Genomic DNA, 16,400 nt, shown 5'->3' on the forward strand with positions numbered 1-16,400 from the left:
TTTTCATCGAGGGACCTAGGAGATGGGCTAGAGTCAGCCTGTACACCAGGCTGAAGGATATGAAGAAGGAGAGAAAAAACAAAAGGAGAGGGTGACCCACAGAGTCAAAAGTAGCACTGAGGTCAAAAGAAATCCCCAAGGAGGAAATACAAATGGATCTGGCAAAACTGACGTCATTGTTTGGGCTCTTCTCATCCCCAAACACATTAGTCTGTTCCCATCCCTCCCCTGTGTGCAAGCTCAGCTGGTCCTCTTCAACTCAAAATAGTCCCAGAAGATCCCCACTGCTCCCACATAACCCAGGAGGCACTACAACAGCTGCCGGAGAAGAGGCTTAAGGAGAAGAGGGAACTGAGCCAACTGCTAAACTGCATTCTACAGCAGAGTTTGGACCAAACATGTCAGAACCAACAACCATACAGACTGCTTTTAAATATGCATGTGCCTGGACACCCTCCATCTCACTCTCACACACACACACACACACACACACACACACACACACACACACTTTCCTTCCTTCTGAATTAGACCCACTGGGGGTGATGCCAAGAACTTTATTTTTTTTTTCTGAGACACAGTCTCGCTCTGTCACCCCGGCTAGAGTGAGTGGCATCATCAGAGCTCACTGCAACCTCCAACTCCTAGGCTCAAGTGATCCTCCTGCCCCAGCCTCCTGAGTAGCTGGGACTATAGGCTCAGGCCACAACGCTGGGCTAATTTTTCTATTTTTTGTACAGACAGGGTCTCGCTCTTGCTAAGGCTGGTTTCACACTCCTGACCTCAAGCAATCCTCCCAGCTCGGCCTCCCGGAGTGCTAGGATTACAGGAGTGAGCCACCACACCCAGCTAAGAATCTCATTTTTTAAACAAGCTTCTCTGGTAGTTTTGTGACCTTCGAAGATTGAGAATCTCCAGGAGCGAGAGTTTAGTCTGACCACTAGGTGGCATTACCTCCCAGAGTCCCTGCATGCATCCTAGTTCAGAAACGTGTGTGCTGGTAGAATGAACAAATTACTTGATGATGTACCAGCTTCTGCAATAGCAGAGTAAGTCGAGTACATTTCTTTGGTAGGAATGTATAATAGATTCTCCTTCTCTTATGAGTAATAAGCAACCAAATTTGCTTAACTTGTATTATTACCAATAGTCTTCAAGGGCCTACAAATTAAAACATTTAAGGGGAAAAAACTGCATAAAACTCCCTTAAAGTAACAAAAAAAGACATTAAAACATGTTAGTACAACCATCCCGGAGAGCAATAACCCAGTGAATCCACATCCCTGTATCTACCCTAGAGAAATTCTACCAAGAGTGCCCAAGAAAATCATCAATGTGGAATTATTTATGATACTAAAATTTTGAAGCAAATCAGTCTTTCCTAAACTTCAGTCATTTTTATTACATGTTCACATTTTTCCCAGATCTAAGCACCACTACATAGGCCAGTGATTTATGCTATATCAAAATACACTTGTACTAGTTTAAAATAACTTTTCATAAGCACTATAGTATAGTACACAGACTCTGCAGCCAGACTATCTGGGTTCAAATACTGTCCCTGTCATTTCCTAGTTATGTAACCTTGGATAGTTTCTTAACCATTTCCTCACCTATAAAATGAGGATGAAAAATAGCACTTACTTCATAGGGTCGTTGAAAAGAATAAATTAATTAATGTGTGTAAAGTACTTAGCAGAGTGCCTGGCATGGAGTAGTACATAAGCAGTCACTATGATTACTATGTATATTACTTGTATGAATAAAATATATTCTTGAACACAATAGCGTGTCATTAATCGGATATAAAAAAGGAAAATGAGTCCCACTGCTGGTATGCCTTACGATGGACACATGTGAGGTAGTGAGCATTAGGAGAGAGTTCTTTGCTCAAGAGTCCCAGGCATTTACTCTCCAGTGAGTCAAACTACTGGGTTCAAATACCAAGTCTATTACTAGATGTGTGATCTTGGCTAAATTAATTCTCTGTGCCTCAGTTTTTTTATCTGTCAAATGAATATAATAATACCTCTCTCATAGGCTTATGGTGCTGTTTAAATGACATAATCCATATGAGGTACTTAGAACAGTATACAGCATGTAAAAAGTAGTTATGATGATAATAAATTGTTATCATTATTATTACTACTTCACTTCCTAGATCTTACAGCAGCAATTCATGCATCAACAGTTCACAGCTATGATTACAAACACTACAAACAACAGGAGCCATCAATGGTCAGTCATCTTTATTTCCCTAAATCACTGCAAAGAATTATAGCTCCTTGGTTTATGACACTTGCTTGTCCTAAATACTATAAAAAATAAGCCGTGACTTTTAACAGAAGGACATTTTATTTTAAAACAGTAGGTGGTGCTATAGGCTCTTACAGTTGTTATTAATAATAAGCTTGATGGTGTCAGTATAAAGTTCATTTCTCTTTCTGTTCATTTGATTTTGCCTGGATGCCATACCCTTTAACCATTAGGTGAGGGACACTTGGATGCCTCTGAGTGGACTTCTGCCATTTTTAGGCAATCCGATTCATCAGCACCTTTTGGGTAATAATTTCTCAAGATGTGCAGTCTTGCAAGTCTATGCGTGTATGCTAAGAACACTTACCATGAGATCTACTCTCTTAAATTTTTAAGTGCACAATACAGTGTTGTTAACTATAGGCACAATGTTGTACAGCAGATTCCCATCTCTCCCACTCTCCGGACCCTAGCAACTACAATTCCACTCTTTGATTCTATGAATTTGACTATTACAGACACCTCAGTGGAATCATGCAGTATCTGTATTTCTGTGGCTGGGTTACTTCACTCAGCTTAATGTCCTCCAGGTTCATCCATGCTGCTGCATATGGCAGGATCTCATTTTTTTAAGGTTAATAGTCCACTGTGTGTATATCCTGCATTTTCTTTATCCATTCATCTGTCAACATTTAGGTTGTTCTCACATCCTGGCTATTGTGAAAAATGCTGCAATGAACATAGGAACTTGTATATCTCTTCAGGATCCTGATTCCAATTCTCGGATGTATACCCAGAGTGGGATTGCTGGATCATATGGTAATTCTATTTTTAATTTTTTGAGGAATCGCCATACTGTTTTCCACAGTGGCTACACCATTTTACATTACCACCAACAGTGTACAAAGGTTCCAATTTCCCCAAATCCTCATGAACACTTGTTACCTTTTGGTTTTTTGGTGACAGCATCCTAATACATAATGAGCGATCTCATTATAGCTTTGATTTGCATTTTTCTGATGATTAGTGATGTCTTGACACATAGCTAAGTCAAGATGCTCCACAGCCCACTCTAGATCTTGCCTCTTAATAACCCAGCCCGTCTCATGGGTGGGCCCATGGCAAAGGCTCAACGAATTACAATCTCTCTGCTTAGACTCTGAATATTAAATAGAGACATGTAAAGACTGAAAAAATCAGTAGGAATTCATTAGTTCCAGTAGCTGCACCAAAGACCTTCTGAAGCCGCCTAGTTTCCTCTGTTCTAACCAGACATTGAGTCTTAATTGTGAGTTCTACCATCTATTTGTAATAGATTCTCTTTTGGTTTAAGTCACAGTCAGATTCTGTTGCCTGCAAACAAAAGCCTCCAATGCATACGCTTTCTGTTATGTTTTCAGATGGTTAGCTATTTTCCTTGGAGGTTAAATGCTCAGACTTAACCAGGCTGTTTGGCTGTGTAGCCTAGCATGAAAAGGGAGAAAATATTAATAGCAATAATTTACTAGATGCCACTTAAGTGCTAAGCCTGTTATACCCACTGCAGAAAGAAGCAAACTTGAGGCGTTTCAAGGTTAAGTAAAGACCTGCAATTAGAAAAACCCAGATTAGAACTCAGGTTTATCTAACTCCAACCAGGGCCCTTCACCACTCTGCTTTTATGCAGGGAGATTATAAGGCAGTGATGCATTCAGAACTAATCTACATATATTCACAGGACTGGGAAGTGCTCAGGGATATGTGTCGACTGATTAAAATAAGAAAAGTTCTACAAACAATTTAGATAAATCAGGCAGAAATTGAAAACACTAACATTTTCAGGTAAGCATTATTGTTACTTAAGGTCAAACTACCATCAAGTTTACTGATGAAGCATCTGAACAGATGGAAACTTAACACATTGATTCACTGAGCATTTATGCAGAATTACTGTTGTTTGTAGTTTTTTTTAAGGCTAGTCACGTGAAGCGGTGGGAATAGAAAGGAACAAATAAATGTGTAATTGGTTGTGATCAATTACACCACTGCACTCAGACCAGTCATATATAGAATTACTTTTGTGTTATTACTATAACTGAAAAACTGACATGTATAGGCAAACAAGATATAAATTTACTATATAAAAATATTATGAAGCTCAATAAACTGCCATTTGTAAAGCATATGAGACTCCCCCAAAAAGGAAAGGATTCCCCTCATCCCTGGCTGGAAATGTGTATAGTAGAAGTCCTTGGATCCATGGATGAAATTTCAGGGAGATGAGGAGGGCAGCCAATGTACCTGAATGGAGAAAAATTGTCTTTATTTTCACGAACCTCTAATTGAAATTTAGCATATGGTTCAATCATGAATGGAGGCCATAAACCTGGTATCATTAGCAGGTTTTGCCACCAAAAGTAATCACAGATACTTAAATATTAAATTACAGTGGCATGATATCTTGAAATACCATTTATACTTGTTACTTCAAAGTCACAGTAGTTAGTAAATCTGCCACCAGATCTTGTTATTTAATGCAGTAATAAAGAAGTACCCGTGGCTCTCTCAAAGATGTGTTTAGTAATTTATAATTATATTTCAATACAATTGGTTTCCTATATAATTCTATGCATTTTATTTTATGCATTTTAAAACATTCTGAGAATGAGTCCATGGGCTTCACCACACTTCCAAAGGGGTTTATACAATATAAAAGAGGAATAGGTACAGAATACAGGAAATCTCAGAAATTTCCATAATGGGATTGTGACAGAGACTGCTAGCTGGTCACCAAAATTCATATTTGCCTCTTTTTCTTGGTCACAAGCTAGACTACATTTCCCAGCCATCTTTGCTGTTAGGTAAGGCCATGTGACTGAGTTCTAGCCAATGAAATGTTGACATATGAGAGCCATTTCTGGACCTAGCACAGCCACTTTTCTATGCTTTTCTCCTCTTTTGGCTAGGATGACCTTCACAGCAACTGTGAAAGTCACATATTAAAGATGGCAGTGACTCCATCATCCCGAGTCCCTCAATAACAACATGAAGGAGGCCACTCTGTCAACCTATTCACTCACCTGTACCTTTAAATGAGCAACAAATATATTTCTATTTTGTTAGAGCCAATGAGTGTGTGTGTGGTGTATGAGTTTTCATTACCCTGACTCAGTGGCTCTCAAACTTTATCAAGCATCAGAACCACCTGAAAGGCTCATTAAAACACAGATTACTGGGCCCGCACCCTTGGAGTTTCTGATTAAGTCAGTTTGGGATGGGGCAGAGAATGTCATTTCTAACAAGCCCTCCAGTGACGCTGATGTAACTAGAGTCTGAGAAATGCTGTTCTCACTAACCCTCAGTCCTGCCCTTACTGTGTGGTTAGTGAGTAATTTAGGTCATAATAACACTGAATCCCATAGTGCTGTGTGTCTCAGGATTAGAGCAATTTAGCCCTTCATGGTTTCAATAGCCCTACATTAAAAGATTGGTCCTGGAAGCTGCTCTGTCAGCTGGAGAAAGAAAGTAATATATCTAGAGCCACCTTTCTGTTTTCAGAAAGAACACATTCCCTGGCAAATAACGGACAATGGGACAAAATATTACCTTTTTAAAGTCTTTTCTAACAATCATTCTTTGGTTTAGAACATTGATTCCTGAAGGTACGATGACAGCAAAAAGTCTGTTTTGGAAAAGTCTAAGGAATTGTAAATTTATTTTAGATAAAGTTTCACAGGTTAGTAATATCATGTTTCTTTTACATTGACTGATATTATATCAACTAATTAATAGCTCCTGCTGATCAGAAGCTCTGATTTTCAATCAGAGAGCCTAGATGTTTTTTAAATTGCAAATGAATTACAACCAAAATGCAGTTTTGTAAATGGAAATCTTTTAAAATCACTTAGTGATGTCAATCATTCCCTTCTTGGACATAATGCCCTCACCACAGTCCCTGCTGCCTAAGGGAGCATGTTTTGTACACAGCGCCCCACCCCTCCAGTAAGGGTTGCTGGGTCTTCACAACACTTGGGCTGTGTCTATCAGAGTCCTGAGAAATACTGAGAGTCTGGCCTGTTTAGCATAGAGGGAGGGAGGGAAGGAGGAAATGAAGGGAGGGAGAGAGAATGGGAGAGAGGGAATTCTGTAGACCACTGCTTCTCAAACTTTAGTATGTATATGCATAATCTGGGAATCTTATTAAAATTCAGATTCTAATGCAGTGGGTCTGGGTGGGGCCTGAGATTCTGCATTTCTAACAGGCTGTGGGGACGGATTCCGACGTCGCTGGCCTGCAGACCAAAATTTGAGTAACAAGGATGTGGAAGGACTGATGGAAGCTGTGTGGCCTTTGTACAGGCTGAGGATATCAGGATACAGAAATCCTAAGTAAAGGGAGAAAAAGGGAAAGAAGCAGCTAGTGGAACAGAGCTGAGTCACCCCTATGACATCTCACTACTGCAGGGAATCCACAACCAACTTCCAAGTGTTGTCTTTGTGAAGCCAGACACTAGTACAGATCTTTTTCTTAGATTGCCATTAAATTACACATACAATATGCCCTAAAATATAGTTATGTCTCTGATTCTGCATCCAAATGAGCCTAAAGATAAAAAAAACAAAGCCTCCATGGATAGGGGTGGGGTAGAGAATCAAAGCAGACTTTGAGGTTGAAACTACTTGAGATATGGCATCTTCTCTGTTAAAGAGCTTAAAGTATTTTTTAATTATAAATGTCAGATTATGGTCAGGCGAGATGGCTCACGCCTGTAATCCTAGCACTCTGGGAGGCCGAGGCAGGTGGATCGCTCAAGGTCAGGAGTTCGAGACCAGCCTGAGCAACAGCGAGACCCCGTCTCTACTAAAAATAGAAAGAAATTATCTGGCCAACTAAAATATATATAGAAAAAATTAGCTGGGCATGGTGGCGCATGCCTGTAGTCCCAGGTACTCGGGAGGCTGAGGCAGGAGGATTGCTTAAGCCCAGGAGTTTGAGGTTGCTGTGAGCTAGGCTGATGCCACGGCACTCACTCTAGCCAGGGCAACAAAGTGACACTCTGTCTCAAAAAAAAAAAAAAAAATGTCAGATTAGCCCAAGCAGGGATCATCGGGTACACTCAGAAAACAACTACATTCTCCCTCCTGGTTGTCCTTTCAAATCCACAATGAGGGGTTGGTTTTCTCTCAGCCCTACATAAAATTATATGTAGGTCCTATAATTTTTCTGGTCATTCTCAGATAATTAAAAAGTCCTCAAACCACTTCTAGTCATGAAAAATGGTTCCATTCCAATGAGGTCACATCATTCCTTCTGGTTCCCTCTTAGACGGGGTCTAAAGTGACTCCAGGCTCTTCCTCCCAAGAAATCCATAAGAAATACTTTTGTATCCTTTGGCCCCAACAAAGTCTGAAAGTAGGCTGTTCCCAGTGCACCCATTTCTGCTTGCTCCACCATGAGAATGTAACAGAAGGAAAGGCCCAAAGAAAAAAAAATTTCTTTCTCTTTAAAACTTCCCCCACTCTTTTTGGGAACTGAAGCCCAGCCTGCATCCCTGAGGCAGGTTAAATCCTTTGTTAAAAGAGATAACTCAGCCATCCCAGGCTGTACCAACCCCCTAGGTGGGCGGCTGCCTAGGTCACAGGCTTTGTCTTTGGCAGAGATTGGATGATTAGAATAGTTAACCACAATAGCCTAGAACTGAAAGGCCCTCCCTTTAAAAGCTATATATTTCTGCTTATGTTCAGGAAATTTGGATTTTGAGACGAGAAGGTCTGCCATTTTTCCTCCTTTGCCAGCAAAGTAATGATACTTCTCTTTCCTCCTCCCCAAACCAATTGTTCTCATTCTTCTGATGTGGCCTCTGGAACAAGTGTCAAGCTTTCAGAACAAGAACAGCCATCCAGCAACGGTCTCTGGCCCTTTGGAACTAGCATACGTGGTCTGGCATCAGCCCTGGCACACAGGTTCTGTGGACACATGTCAACCTTTCCCAGTGGTCCCCTTAATATCACTCTCATTAGACTTAAGAAGGTGTGGGGTGGGGCTCAGGACACTGTGAAGAAATTTTCCAGTATCTAACCCTGACCTGTCCAATAGGGTGGCTACTAGCCATATATGACTATTTTCACTCATATTTTAATTCATTAAAATTAAATTAAAAATTCAGTTCTTCAGGCATACTAGCCATATTCTAAGTACTCAATAACACATGTGGCTAGTGGTGACCCTATTAGATGAGGTAGATAAAACATTTCTATTCTCATAGAAAGTTCTATTGAACAGTACTAACCTCTCAAAGCTGAATCCTTAGGCATATGGATAAAACCATATAACTAAAACTGGTGATGGCTGACTATACCATCAGTGTAGGCTAACTGTCGTAGCAAGCAACAGCAAAACTCAGTAACTTAACACAATAAAAGCTCATGCCTTGCTCATCTTACAGTCACACATAGATCAGCAAATGGGAGAGGTGCTCTGATTCAGGACACCAGGCACCTTCCATCTGTGGCTCTTTAGGTCCTCAATGTCCTCTCCACTCTGTTGGTTTATGGGAAAAAGAGCCAGGAATGTATTCAGTGGGCCAGGCCTGTAAATGTCACACATCATTTCTTACATTTCACTAACTAGAATTCAGTTACATGGCCAGCACCTAATTGCCACAGAAGCTAAAAAATTAGTTAGGCTACATGCCCAGAAGAAAAGAACACAGATATTGGTGACCAATAGCAGAAACTACACAGAGCTGGTGGCAAAACCAATTTCACAGCCACCTCCTTTGCAAGTCCTACGTAGGGATCTACTCCTTTCTCTGGCAATGTGAGCCTTTCTGACTAAAACTCTTGGGGCCTCAAACAAAACTAAGACAAAGAGTTCTATTTTCACATCTTATTACAAAGCCAAATATAAGTCCCATTTATCTAATACTTTTCCAGCACTGTTTAGCTGTTAACTACATCTAACTCTCTCTAATTCTTCACAGTTCCATAAACGATATAATTTCTAGTTATCAAGCCTATGTGTCAAACACTGTGCATGCATTATCTTACTATTTTTTGCCATATTCCTAGGAGGTAAAGAGTATTTTAAAGCCCATTTTACAGATAAGGAAATGGACACTTAGAAGTTTGCCTAAGACATAGTAAATATCTGCTCTAGGATTGAAACTTAGGCAACCTGACCTGTGATCTCCATCAGGGGTCAGCAAACTATGGCCTTCAGGCCAAATCTGAACCACCATCTGTTTTTGCAAAGTTTCACTGGAACATAGCCATGTCCATTCATTTACATATTGTCTATGCTACTTCTGTGCTACAAAAGCCGAGTTGAGTAGTTGCAACAGAGATCACATGGCCTGCAAAGTCAAAAATACTGAACTTGCTATCCGGTCCTCTACAGACAAATGTTGCCAACCCTTGCTCATAGACTGAAAAGTAATTTTGATTTGGTGTTTTGGTCTGCTAATCTGTACTGACAACAACCTAGTCAGTGAAATATAAGGTCAGTCTAATTTCCCTCTGGCAGCCATGTCTACTCCATCTGTTTGTAGTTTCTAGGCAGATTAAACAGCATCTGTTAGTTGCTTCGTCAAACACATAGATGATACTACCAAAGCATGCACTTGAATTATTTTTCTAATCTGATGATTCTTTTTATATTTGGACTGTAACTACCAAGCAAAAGTTTGCACAAATTTTATCAACCCTACTGCTTTTGGTATAAAAGGTTTCAATCCTTTACCCTTTCTACCTCCTACTTTGGTGTTTAGGGATAAAGTCATCAGCCACTAAGTGAAAGAGAATTTTTTATGGGCAGTGGCTGTCCAGTAAAGTAGGGCTTATTTTATTGAAATAAGCCTGCACTAGGTTCTTCCTTAGATTGAATTCATCAACTCTATATTTTTTACCAAAATGAACCATAAAAAGAAAATAAACATGTTTGACTTTTAAAAGACTTTTAGAGTAAGGAACCAACATGGCATCCATATTCAAATCAAGTAAAAGTAGGGTAGAAATTGCACTATATGCAAAACTATGACAAGAACATTTTAATGGATGCTGCGGGGCACCACGCAGATCTCCCCCTCCTGAGCCAGACACTCATTTCCTAGCAGCTGAGTGGCTGCTTTCAGCTGACTCCCTATCTGGGAATTGCCCTCAGCCTAAGAGCTAGCTACCTGATGCAGGGTCACACCACCTCCCCCAGGCCAATGCTGGTCCACGGGAAAGGTGGGGGAGTGCTTGCTTGCCTCAATTAGGGACAACTCTGCAATTTGTCGTGGGATCGTGGGGCCTCTTGCACATGCATCACAATTCAACTTCTCCTTTAGCCCAATCCTGCTTCCCTAGCGAGGGTGTCCTTCCTGAAGGCACTCCCCAGCACACCTCCTGCACATACTCTCCATCTCAACGTCAGTTTCCCTGGGAAGCTGACCTGAAACAAAAATGAAGCCTGATTTCCCACATAGTGCCATCAATGACACTTATGGACCACATTTAACATTCAATGACAGAAAAGATTCAGCAACAAAGAGCTTCTAGAGAATAGCAAATCCATCAATACAAAAAATGAGAATCACAGCCAAACACTAGGCACTATATACATCAAAAACAGGTGGCAACAGGATACAGAGACAGTAGCCATATGAAAAAGCAAAGTGGGAGTAGACGAGCTCTAGAAAGAAACCGAAGCTCCATCCAAAGCTAAGGAGGGCAAGTGAGGAAGGCTGCCTGAGAAACAGGAGCAGCAGTCAGTGCAATCTGCTCTCGCGGCAGCCAGAGCTCAGCTCCTCTCAGCAACAGGCCCACAGCCCCAGGCACAGACAGTCATGCGCAATGACAGGCTCTATAAATAGCTGTGCAACCAGAAAATCATAACCCAGTCTTCATAATTACAGACCGAGGGGTCTTATAGATGATTCTTTAAATGTGAGCACAATCTGTTTGCATGCAGCCCTGAGATACCCACTCACAGACAGTATCACTAGTGACTATGTCTACAAACATGGTCATAGTTTAAAAATGTATACATCCAAGACAATGTCCTTTTCAAAATAAGAACCTAGGAAATATGAACTAAGGAGGCATGTTCTATGTAGTATTTTCAACTTCCCAAATGCAAATTCTGAGAGGGTAAATAGCACCCAAACAGCAAGATTTCTGAAATGGTAAAGAGTTACATGATTCAAAGGCCACAGAGACCAGGCATAAGACAGAAGGCAGCATAGAGGGGCATGAGGAGAAAAAAAGGACCAGAAAAAGAGCGCGAGGAGTAAAGTCAACTGAGATAGGTGAGGCTGTATCCCACTGAGTGTACAGGAGAATATATGGGGGTGGGAGGGTGAAGATGCAGACGGAAAGAAAGATAAAAAACAGGAAAACAAGAAAAGAAAAAAAACTTGTGCTAATTTGCAACAAGTCACAGCAAAATCCTAACAAGTGGTCACTGGATCTTTTTCAAGAGCATCCTTGGGTACCTCTCAATACTCACTACAAAATTAAGTCTTTAAGAAACAAAATTCAATTTGTCAGACAGTGCATCAGAAACAACTCAAGACACAGCAAAGAAAAATGGATTAAGATCAAGAAGACAGAATTAAGACCTACATGTACACGCAAATTGAACTGCTAACATTTTACACAGGAGAAGAATGGGTGGTTAAACTAACCTGACAACTACAGCTGTATCAATAGTATCCCCAACAAGCTAGTCTCAAGTAATAGCTTAGCCTTCAGGTCTAACTTTGTCCTAAAAAGATGCTGTTTCTATGAGAAATTTCAAATTGAAGTCAACTCTACCATGACTTAGGCAGGCTCAGTACATTCCCTGTTAAAATCAGCGGATAGGGCCTCACTAGTTCAGGTGGCAGACAGGTCACAGGGGCGGGGGGGGGGCAGGTAGCAAGCCATTAAGGGTCATGAGTACGTCTAGGCAAGAGCCCAAGGGGCAGCACAGCTGGGAGAGAACCCAGGCATCAAATACTCAAAGCCAGGCAGACGGGCGCATGAGGACACTAGGTGATTAGTTCAGGCAAAGCAGGACCTGAGCAGCCATAAGGTGTAGAGGCCCTAAGACCCCTAAGTGTCCTATTGTATGTCCCCTCCCATGGACTCCTGAACCTCCCCCAGGATCTAGCAACTAAAAAGTATCAGCCCTTCAGATAGTATCTATTCTGGCTGATCAGTGCCCACTTTCTACTAGTTGTTAAATATTTTGAATATCGCCCCTGCCAATGTATGAAGTTAACAAAAGCTATTCAGGCTTTTGGGCTAGCGTTCAGGGCAGGATTTCAAGTCCCAAAGGTGGGCTATGGTACTAAAGTGAGAAAGCAGGGACGCAGCATTTACCAGCACAAACTGGTCTGATCAGAAACGTTTCAGAAACAGCAACAGCCCCCACGGAGGATGCACACAGCAGGAAGGACTGACCATTCCTGTCCACTGTCTGGGGGCTGGACCTTTGCCCCTGCAGAGATTGAATGTGAATTTGGTCTGTGTTCAACTCTTAAATGCTTTTCTGGCAGTACATTCCCTCTCAAAATCTGCTTATGCTGAAGATACACTTACCAGCAAGAAGGGAAAAACATGTTTTAATGACCTAAAATTCTTCTGATAATTTATACCGAGTAAAGAGAGAGAAAGGGGGCAGGGAGAGGTAACAGGACCAGGTGCCAAACAAAGATGGTTAGCCAGAGGTTTGGGAGAAATGTTTGTGGCTAGTCTATTTTAGGGGTAGCAATAGCATTTTTTTTTAAGTGAGCAAATCTTTTATTTCTGAAGAGTCTTCCTTTTTTTTTTTGCGATAGCATTTTTTACTGTTTATTTCTGCTGTCTTTGACATGCATCACATGGACACCACCATAAATTATGCATTAGAAGTCACCTTGTACTGACTCCTTTTCCTAAGATGATGTTATTGAATCTAGATTAGTAGCTAAAAGCTTTGAAGAGATTTTGTTACCTTCTCTTGCTTCTCTTGTAGTTATCTGGGCAAGAGTTATGAACTTTTTAACCTGGATCATATAATTCCTGTTGACTTTTCCCGAATGATTCAAGTGGAGTTTATTTCAATGTGGCTTTTTTTATAGCATTCATCACAGTTTGACTTATGAAATATGAGGGCAAAGACATGCTTTTTTTTTTAATCTTTGTGTCCTTCATTTGCTCCTACTTATGTTTGGCACAAAGTAGATTCTCAATATGTTTGGGTTTTGATTTTTTTCCTTTTTAAAGATCCATTTGTCTGAAAATTTCAGAAAACATAAATTAGAAACATAAATCCACCTACAGTTGAAACATTTTTTTGAACTACACAAATAAGTGTGAATGTCCTTATTTTGTACCTTCAAACACATTTCTCCAGAGTAATCACTGTGAAGTTAATACATATCATTTTGATTTTTCCTGTACTTAGACAGATATTTATAGATACAAAAAATAATTTAACAAAAATGGGATCTTGTTATACATATGTTTTGCACTTTGTTCTTTTCATTTAACAATAATACAGATAGCCTTTCAGGTATACATTCTTTTTAACAACTGAATAATTTTCCACTACATGCATGTATCATACTTTAGTTAACTATTCTCCTATTGATTGAAACCAGGATATATCAAATTTATTCTATTATAAACAGTGCAATAAATGAAATAAATATGTATCTTTAACTAAATCTTCTTTACTTAGAAGTGGAATTGCCAGGCCATAGAAAATGTTCGAGAGATACTACAGGTACCAAATGTGTCACTAAACATGTTGTACCAAATTATATTTCTAGCAACAATATCTAACTGCCTTTTTAATCCTATCTCCATCAACACTGAATAGCATAAATCTTTATATCTGTTGCCAGACTGATGGGGGAAATTTGCATATATTTATTAATGAAGTTGTAAATATTTTCACATTTTCATAAGCCATTTTTTGTTTTCTTCTATAAATTATTCACATCCTTTGCTCATCTTTGTACAACTTATAGATTTTATAGCTTTTTGTATAATATGAGTAAAATTATTTGCTATATATGCAGCAAATATTTTTGTTTAGGTTGCAACCTGTCTTTTCATTTTGTTATACAGAAGTTTAGAACTCTTTTATTCAAAACTGCCAATCTCTTTCTTTATGACTTTAAAATTTTTATTTTTCCCTAGAAATTTTCTCCCAACTCCAAGATTATAAAACATTCTCCTATATCTTCTTATATTTTTTAAATCCTTCAAATGTACATTTATAATCTATCTGGAATTAAAAGTATATTTTAAATCCATCTGAAATTAATTTTTTACCACTGTGTGATGAACAACTAATTTTATTTCCTCCTAAGTGAGTAACATCATCTACTGATCTATTCTTTCTCCAATAAGTTTATTTTATTCATTTTTTATTTTTTAAATGTATTAATATTTTATTACAGAAAATTCAAAATATAAAAAAAAGGAAGACAGCAGGAGGATCACTTGAGCCCAGAAGTTTGAGGTCGCAGTGAGCTATGATAACGCCACTGCACTGTAGCCCAGGCGACAGAGCGAGACTCTCTCAAAAAAAAAAAAAGAAAGAAGATAAAAGAGTATAAGTACCTATCACCCAACTTCAACAACTATCAATTCATCTCTACAGTTTTAAAATGCCCATCTTTATCATCTACTGAACTTATACATATATATGGATATATATCTCAACATTCTGCTCTGGTTCCACTTTAATCAATGTGGTTATTTTTATAAGGATTACACACATACACATTTTTATAAAAATAATAAACAATAAAAAGATAGACTCTTTACACTGTATTGTAATGAGATAAAAAGTGTAGTAAGATACAGGCTGACCACTGTAACAAAGAGATCCAAAACTACAGTGACTCAAACAAGACAGAAATTCATTTTTCTTGGACACTTCATAGTTGGTAGAGGACTGATCCATGCGGTCCTCCAAGAACTGAGGATCCTACCCTATCACTGGCCTGCCTTCCCCTCTGGTAGTCCTTGTCACATGATTGAAGACTGGCTCACCATCACAATTCCTTTCCAGGCATGAGAAGAAAGCAAGGGACTGTGGGAAGCAAGCAGCTCTTCTCTTCTAAGGACTTGACCTAGAATGTGCATCTACCACTTCTACTAATAGCCAGTTGTCCAGAACTTAAGCCACATAGTCACACATAACTGCACGGAAGCCTGAAAAATGTAGTCTCTTGCTGCCTTGCCATGTGCCCAGCTATAATCAGGGTATTTCTATTACAAAAAAAAAAAAAGGAAAAATGGATTCTGAGGGAAAATTTATAGTCTCTACTATAGTGAGCAACTGTTAAAATTTTTTATGTCACATAGTTTCACTGGTTATCTATAAAAAGTACTTAAAAGAGTTGCCAACTTTAAAAATGAATTATGCATCCTTATTTTACAGAAAGACAAGAGTTCCAAAATTGCCAACTTTCACTGACAGCAAGATGCCATCAGCAGCAGGTACTTTCAAACAAATAAACCAAACCAATTAAGGTGATGTTTGAACAATGGATGAGAAAGTAACTGCTCTTTTAAATTTGTGGAATAGAAAAAATACTTTGAAAATGATGAAAATTTGAATATATTTCAAATAATATGTGATTTTGTTCCCCCATCCCAAAATGTTTGTTATTTAGAAAAGCTCTCATTTTGTAGATTTTAAAATTAAAAATACAGTTCTCTCATGTGTTTTAAAACCACCCAAATGAAGATTTTTTTCAGCGAGTTTTGTAATCATTTGTTAAGAGTATAAAAACCAACACCCTCGCCGTGACTGGCCTAAACTAATCTGAAGGCATTGATTTTTATACTTTTTTTTTTTGACATCTAATTTTAGTTTATTCCTCCCGTCTAGTCAAAACAGGGATCAAACTTCTCTGACAGTATTACAATGTCTATGGTCAGACTTACACTTCTCACTGAATCAAAATTTTGGAATATTTATTTATAAGGTTAATAACTATCTTTAAAGTTAGGTAGTTCACTGAGCAATTAAATATTTTTGCCCATATACATTCAGATTTAATTACTGCTATAAATAAGATAGTTATAATCTCTGCAGTTTCAGTCTGAACATATAACTTATAACAAGATGCAGATTCTAATACAGATTTTACACTCTTAACAAATGATTACAAAACTCGCTGAAAATCGTCATTTGC

General features: G+C 39.0%; 1 protein-coding gene across 2 annotated transcripts in view; it reads right to left on the bottom strand.

The window, feature by feature from the left end:
- Positions 1-16,400, bottom strand: part of DST (dystonin) — a 441,573-nt gene that overhangs the window by 392,261 nt on the left and 32,912 nt on the right. The gene's annotated exons all lie outside the window — the stretch shown is intronic.

The sequence above is a fragment of the Lemur catta genome, chromosome 2, assembly GCF_020740605.2.
Source record: "Lemur catta isolate mLemCat1 chromosome 2, mLemCat1.pri, whole genome shotgun sequence".
NCBI lineage: Eukaryota > Metazoa > Chordata > Mammalia > Primates > Lemuridae > Lemur > Lemur catta.